General features: G+C 40.4%; 1 long non-coding RNA gene across 1 annotated transcript; it reads right to left on the reverse strand.

The window, feature by feature from the left end:
- Nucleotides 1–203: 203 nt before the first annotated feature.
- Nucleotides 204–7,747, reverse strand: LOC135157031 (uncharacterized). Its single transcript, XR_010296113.1, has 2 exons — nucleotides 6,781–7,747; nucleotides 204–5,255 (listed from the first exon to the last, which is right to left on the reverse strand). It is a non-coding gene; the product is annotated as an uncharacterized LOC135157031 (long non-coding RNA).
- Between the last annotated feature and the right edge of the window lie 431 nt (nucleotides 7,748–8,178).

Genomic DNA, 8,178 nt, shown 5'->3' on the forward strand with positions numbered 1-8,178 from the left:
AATCTATGAAGATATTTCTAATGTCCCGAACTATAATTGTTTTTGGATAGCTTTACTTCTAAAAAAGACCATTTTCATAAAAAAGCGAGCTATAGTGTTTTTTTATTTTCATTTGTGGTTTTGCAAACAAGAAAAACGCTGTATTTTATATGAATTCTGAGCCATTTTTTACTCTCATTGCGAGAATAAATACAGATCGAACATGAAATTGCCGTTTCTCAACTTTATTGCCTCTGGGGGATTTTACCAGAATCATTAAAACGACATTTACAATATTTTAACAAGTACACAGTTTCTAAACAATATTCATCAAGCCACAATCAACCAGATTTTAAGGGGGAAACCGGGTCACGTGACCTCCCAGAAGGAAGAGATCCAACGGGATCCCAGGACAGGTATTTCCTGGGGTGCGGATTCCCCTCTTTACATTTATCATCTATTCAATACAAGATTATCTCATGTGTGAAATAAAATTGGGGGAGAGGCTTCAAGACCAGAACGTGAATTCTTGGAAGGGGAACCTGCCGGAAGACATCCAGCCGGACTTCCAAACCAGGAGACTTTGGAAAGTTGGGTTCCCCTGTCCCGATTTTCTTGACATAATTAGTATACAGTGCCTCCCCCTGGTGTTGAAATTTGACCGATATAAGAAAAAATACTCAGTAATCAGGCCAAACACCAAAACAAGCCCATCCCACCAGCCAAAACAAGCCCATCCAACCAACCATATCAAGCCCGACCAACCAACCATAACAAGCCCGACCAACCAACCATAACAAGCCCATCCAACCATCCAACCATGTAAAGCCAATCTAACTAGCCAAACGAGTTTAAGTTCACCTTGTACATCATTACCACATACAAACATAAATCAATTATAAATGATATGATGCATAAACAATGACAATACATATCCATTGTAATTACAAGTCAACTACGGACACAATTTCAATATTTGTACAATAGTATTATCAGCTTGGTTGAAACTGAGGGGATCTTTCTAAAGGATCTGCTGATAGAGCGTGGATCGATATGATCATAACCAATCAACTAATCATAACAAGCCCAAACATCCAACCAATGTTAGCCCATCCAACCAAACAAAACAAGTTCCTTTTGAACTTCCGTCATGTACATCACAAAAAATTACGGTACCAATCAATATGCATCAAATGCATTAACACAAATACACATCAATTATAATTCCAAATCAACTGCAAATTATGAAAATTTGTGCAATTGTAGTCAACCAGAACAAGCCCAGCCAACCAACCATATAAAGCCACCAAACAAATTTCAGTTCATCTCGTACATCATTACCAAATACAAACACGAATTAAATATGCATCATAGTGCGCATAAACAATTTGCAAATACATATAAATTGTAATTGCCGGTCCACTACAGACAAAATTTTAAAATTTGTACAAAAGTATTAATAGCTTGGTTGGAAATGAGGGGATCCACTAAAATAACTACTTGGAGAGCGTGAATCCCTATGATCATTATAACCAACCAACCAATGATAGCAAGCCCATCCACCCAACCAGCGCAAGCACATCCAACCGAATAAAAACGAGTTCATTTTGAACTTCCGTCATGTACATCATAAAAAAAAAAATCACGGTACAAATCAAATATGCACTTAATGCATAAACACAAATACACAACAATTGTAATTACAAATCAACTATAGACAAATTATGAAAATTTGGGCAATTGTATTAACAAGAACTTGTTTGGAAATGAGGGGATCCACTAAAAGCCTTGCTTGTAGAGCGTGGATCCTTATGATAATAAACAACCAAACATATCGCCCAACCAACCAATGCAAGTCTATCCGACCAACAAGCCAATCAAGCCCATCCAGTCAACTAATACAAGCCTATGCAACCAATGCAATTCTATCCAAACACATGCCCAGCCAACCAACCAAAATAAATCCATGTTATCTATCAACAGTATAACCAACCAAAATATAAGGTTATTTCAATCAACTGTAACCGGCACAACTTGCACTTAAACAGGCTCATTGAGCAATCTCGAGCCCCGTCTTTAAAATTCGCTATTACCACATTTAGATTAATTAGCACAATCGCCTTTGACAGATTTGAGTATAAACAAAAATCACGACAGAATTATTAACAACCATGTATTATATCATCCAATCTTTTTTCATAACATGTGTACCACATTTTTGGAGGCAGAAACAATACCCTCCGACCCTGACAATATTATAGCCAACCACTCACAACCATTATTAAATGGGCGGGAGGGAGGGCAAATTAACGTCTTGCATCCCCCAGAGCTTAGTTGAGAATGAACATGTGCTTCCAAATCTGTCGCGTATTGCGCACGTCCCTGAATTCTTTCAATGCATTTCATTGGTTCTTTTTAGCGTAGAGGCTGTGCCCCCGTTGCCGTTGCCTGGCTGTCACCAAGGGCGCTGTGTAACGGCGCCATCTATGACATGCCCAGCCAATCACAGACATTTTGCTGGGGGCGTGTCCTTGGAGAATTCCCGCGGAATCGCAGGGGCGCGCTTTGTTTTCGCGGGCCGTGTATGGCTTGCCAATAATTGGTTTTTTGAGAAGACCTGTCTTCTCTCGCAAACTATCTTCTTCGCTTATTCGAATAATCTTATTGCGAGAATAAATACAGATCGAACATGAAATTGCCGTTTCTCAACTTTATTGCCTCTGGGGGATTTTACCAGAATCATTAAAACGACATTTACAATATTTTAACAAGTACACAGTTTCTAAACAATATTCATCAAGCCACAATCAACCAGATTTTAAGGGGGAAACCGGGTCACGTGACCTCCCAGAAGGAAGAGATCCAACGGGATCCCAGGACAGGTATTTCCTGGGGTGCGGATTCCCCTCTTTACATTTATCATCTATTCAATACAAGATTATCTCATGTGTGAAATAAAATTGGGGGAGAGGCTTCAAGACCAGAACGTGAATTCTTGGAAGGGGAACCTGCCGGAAGACATCCAGCCGGACTTCCAAACCAGGAGACTTTGGAAAGTTGGGTTCCCCTGTCCCGATTTTCTTGACATAATTAGTATACAGTGCCTCCCCCTGGTGTTGAAATTTGACCGATATAAGAAAAAATACCCACAAAAAAGCGAAAGCCCCAAATAATCATTTTTTTTTTTTTTTTTTTTTTTTTTTTTTTGCCGTGACACTTGGCAAACACTATTGGATTTTGGGAGTCCCTTCATGTCAAGGCCATCCCTCCCAAACCATCGCGTCTGGTTTCCTGGTTGCAACTCATGGTTTCGGAAACCCATACATTATGCTCTCTCTCCCTTGTCCTCTGCACTAGGACCAAAATATATACTATGAGCGTCATCTTCTTTTGTCATGTAATTATACTCGTACTTCAATAATGTCGCCATTATACTAGTATGAGAATTCTATTTTGTGCATTTTATCGTATAATAATACTCGATAAAATAAGGGCCACTCTTCCAAAGCACCCCCGATATCATGACTAAGGTAGGATTTGGTCCCATATTCTGCCTCCTCGGCGGCGACCCTAAATGGTAGAATAGAGGGCCGTGCATCGGTGCCGTCGACTTAAAATTATCAAACCATTGCCTCCCCTGGAAAGCTGATGTCAAAGCTACCGATAATAATCAGTCGGTAATTCTGTAACCAAGCCCAACCAAGCCATAAGTTCAAAAGTGAGTTTTCACGCTCGACAACCCAGCCAATTCAATAATCAAGGACAACAACAACTAAGTTAATGATCAATAAACCATGCCAGCCATCGGAATGGATAGTCAACAATCAAAAAAATATTCCATACAAAGCAATCTCATGCGATCAACGAATGGACGCATCATATACCATACTCTTCGTCTACACCTCCAAGTTGTTATAAATATCTCTACATCAATTGGACATTGGTCAACCATTCTCACTCTAAACCATTAACAAGCTTGACAACATCGCATCCTTGCTTATTTCATTCCCCCTGCGAGTGAATGTTGTTCGCAAGTTTAAGCCCTCGTTGCACTAAACATAACTCATGCAACGAGAGCTGAAACCAATTCCACGTCAAGTAGGTCCAGGGTAAAAAACCAGAGATAAAACTCGGTGAGAAGAAACTCTGGAAAACCTTCGGATCCACTTTTGCGGAAATGTGAAACAACAAATCAACAAATGTCTCGCACACCTTAAAAAGGAGTACCCTTCTTTCAACTAATTTCAACTTAATGTCAATTAGGGGGTCATCGAAGTGACTCTAACATGAAATAATTTGAGGCCAAAGAATATATCAAATTAATGTATAGCCAAACCATGCTAGTAATTCTATCATTATTGTACAACTCAACTGTTTGATGAAATGCCATACAAAATCAATCTCCACAACTATTTGATAAATGTGTATTTCTTTTCAAGTGAACAAACTGTGGCCTCCATAACCGTTAAATAAGACCATTGAATTTCATCATCCCTGGTAACAGTTCATGCATTAGGAAATTTTGCATGATTTTCTCATGTGTAATGTTTATGTAGGAATGCCTTCCTTCAAGCTAAGAACCGGGATTTTTTTTTTTTTTTTTTTTTTGTTTTTGGTCACCAGTGTGAATCGAAACAAATAATATCCATTCCACATCGATTAATGAAGTTAAATGGGGGCATAAAAATCAAGGCGTGCATTCCCACATTCAAGTTGGCTTCATATATGAGATCGCCTCTTACAACAGGTGAGGTTATGTCTTAAAGGAAGAGACATATATAAGCACATAAATGCACCAGAGGGACATGCCTCACAGTTTTTGTTTATATTCTTGGTTATCGATGCTTCAACCGACTTTGCTGGCTGCCCAGAATTGCAAATAGATACGAACTGAAGGTGTTCCCATAATGCCCCTTTTTTCCAAGGTTTTTTAGTTTTCTCCGAAAGGGTTATACTTCTCAACAACTTCGAGATTATTCATGTTTCCTCTTCAAGTCTGGACTTGATCACTGCATTTCTCAACCTCTCGTCTATTTAGAGCATTACGTTAAACCATAAATCCGGCATCTTCAAATAAATCCGGATTTCTCATCTTGCAGTGTGAAAACCTTTGCAACGTACCACTGTCATCCAATGTGAACCATAGTAAGCCAAGTCTAAGCCCTGTCCCTTCGTACACCAGTCCAGGTCAAGCTTAGCTAAGTCTCCTCGTACATCAGTCTGGGTCTAGGCTTGATCATTTGTGCCCTGGCCAATTAACTTCAGACTCCACGTCCCTGGAGAGGTAAAAAAACAAACAAATCTTCCGGCAGAGTATTGTTCAACACAACGTGACAAGAATGTGTGCAAGGAATTCCATACCTGTTCCCTTATACTTTCCACAACTAATCGCCTTAACTTGCAACGCTCCAGAATTGCAATAAAAGGGGATTTTCCAAGGCGCCCTTTTAAAAAGTATGCCAATGAGTTTGTGAATCCCGCACTCGTTCCCTTCACTTTTCACAACTAGGGGCCGAACCTACAGCGTTGGATAAGCTTTAACATGGCAATAAATGGGGTTTTCCAGGGCTCTTTTGAGCATTTCGGGGGGGGGGGGGGGGAGGGGCACAAACGCCCTCAACTTCCCCTCCTCACCCGGAATGATACAATCGACGTATATTTTATTGTGGTTATGTTTTATCTTTACGCCATCTTATAAACTCGAGGCCGGCGAGAAGGGATAAGTGGTACGGACACTGGGCATACATTGACTACATTTCCGAACTGAAATTTGGTAATAGAGGTCTATAAAAATGACGTATCTTAGCATTCCCCAACCTCATCAAGCAACTAAGCTGCCAGTTAATTCATGTAGGTCCAGAACAGGATGAAGTTGACCAAGCAAATAACTATTATTACACACGCCCAATGGACAGCAAAATACGGATTACGGTACATCGACCTATACCTCTACCATCTATCTCAATGAATAATATCGTTTTAGTACCGGTAGGCGAATGCAGTCTATTTCATCATATTTATCGTATCCCTGTTCACACCGAAAGCAGCCACCCCAGTTTCATTTATAGCCCCTATCCTGTTCATTTTGGGGAATTTGGTTACAAAATGCCAGCTGATCAATGGGCTCAAATTATCGTGGGATCCAGCTTGGTGTATGGAGCATCGTTTATTTATTTTTTGTTTATTTTGTAGCATGAGCCGGGACTCAGCTGGCGAAACAGAATGTTGATCCTTTAATTAGATCCAATACAAAAAACTCATATTGTGATAGGTTTTGACCTAATATTTGATAATTCAACTCAGTCACTGTTCAACGCTGCCTTTCCGAGTGGGGTGCGACGCCAAGCCCTCTGATTCGACCCTTACCAACGCTCTCATAAAGTCATATTGAATCAACTTAACTCATGGAGCAACTTAACTCCAGTCGCAAACCAAGCCGAGTCGAAGCTAGCCTAGGTCCTTCAGTTTCCATTTATCCTGCATTCCCGCAACCACATTAGAAATATATTGAAAAATGTTCGGTCCTATTAGATCGATATCGTATATCATAGTTGGCCCTAGAACCAAAGCCAAAGGGGTTATAGGGATAGATCCAGGCCCAGAGAACATTTAGTCTGAGTTGGAACTTTGAATTTGGTCAATAGATATAGGCCTAGATCTAGTATCACAAGTTATAACGTTAGAGTTCCGGGCCCCAAGTTAAGTAATAGCTATACTATAGCGGCCGGTTCAGGCCAAATTCATTTAAGGTCTAGGTCAAGATGTGCAACTACAAGTACAAACATGGATCCAAACACTCACCGGGTCAAGATATATACACTGTGGTCCGGGCCCTAACTCCACTCCATTCGCATCAACAATCAATTAGATCCAGCTCCATCGAACTCGAAGCATCGCCGGCAGTTTTATCACAGGCACAGCCTCAAAAGACAATCGGCCTAGTTGTACTCATAGGAGAACAACTCCGGCAAATATCCTCATTCACGGCATTGGTCAGAGCTTCCGTTTGACTGAAAGTACTTATTATTCCTGTGGAAGCTGATGTATATTCCAACTCTGCAGTCTCACCGATAGACCGTGGCAAAATAGCGGTCGATCTAACGTTAGACCTCTAACGAGAACGGTGATCCCGGCCTAACTGAGATAGTCCCTGTAGGGGTTCGGTAATTCAGCGTTGTATCCGTCCATCCCTTCACTGCACTCTGCAGCTCCACCAGCGTGTCGTCAGCGAGATCTGGACGGCTAGCCATTCATAATGTTGATAAAAACGCTGAGAATTAATTTTCCCGGGATCCATTTTATCCTGACATCCCTGTGACCTGGGATGAGCAATACTAGTACTTGAATTGTTTGTATTAGCCTGCTAAAGTGAGGCCTAAACTATGATGATCCAAGAACGGTTTCATAGCGAACTACGAATTAACGTCTTGCATCCCCCAGAGCTTAGTTGAGAATGAACATGTGCTTCCAAATCTGTCGCGTATTGCGCACGTCCCTGAATTCTTTCAATGCATTTCATTGGTTCTTTTTAGCGTAGAGGCTGTGCCCCCGTTGCCGTTGCCTGGCTGTCACCAAGGGCGCTGTGTAACGGCGCCATCTATGACATGCCCAGCCAATCACAGACATTTTGCTGGGGGCGTGTCCTTGGAGAATTCCCGCGGAATCGCAGGGGCGCGCTTTGTTTTCGCGGGCCGTGTATGGCTTGCCAATAATTGGTTTTTTGAGAAGACCTGTCTTCTCTCGCAAACTATCTTCTTCGCTTATTCGAATAATCTTATTATATGAAGAAAAAAAAAACTAGGAATTGCATGTCATTTCTGCAACCTATTGAGATTCAATACAGATGCTTCCTTGCGGTCAAAACTGCAGAAATAAATATTGTATAAATGTATTTCATAATAAAATATGAGATTTCCGGAGTTCTTTGTAAGTCGGAGCCCTGATCTTTGAACCTAATTTTGAATGTCTTTATCTGAAATTATGATTTTCATATAACTTCAGTTATAAAAAAAAAAAAATTTCGGTGGCAAATCTAAATTTTGTGGAGTTGTTTTCATTTATATTTATGTTTTCAAAGTTCTAACATTATGTTTTAAATAACTTAGGGCTTTTAATCTATGAAAATATTTCTAATGTCCCGAACTATAATTGTTTTTGGATAGCTTTACTTCTAAAAAAGACCATTTTCATAAAAAAGCA

The sequence above is a fragment of the Lytechinus pictus genome, chromosome 16, assembly GCF_037042905.1.
Source record: "Lytechinus pictus isolate F3 Inbred chromosome 16, Lp3.0, whole genome shotgun sequence".
Taxonomy (NCBI): Eukaryota; Metazoa; Echinodermata; class Echinoidea; order Temnopleuroida; family Toxopneustidae; genus Lytechinus; species Lytechinus pictus.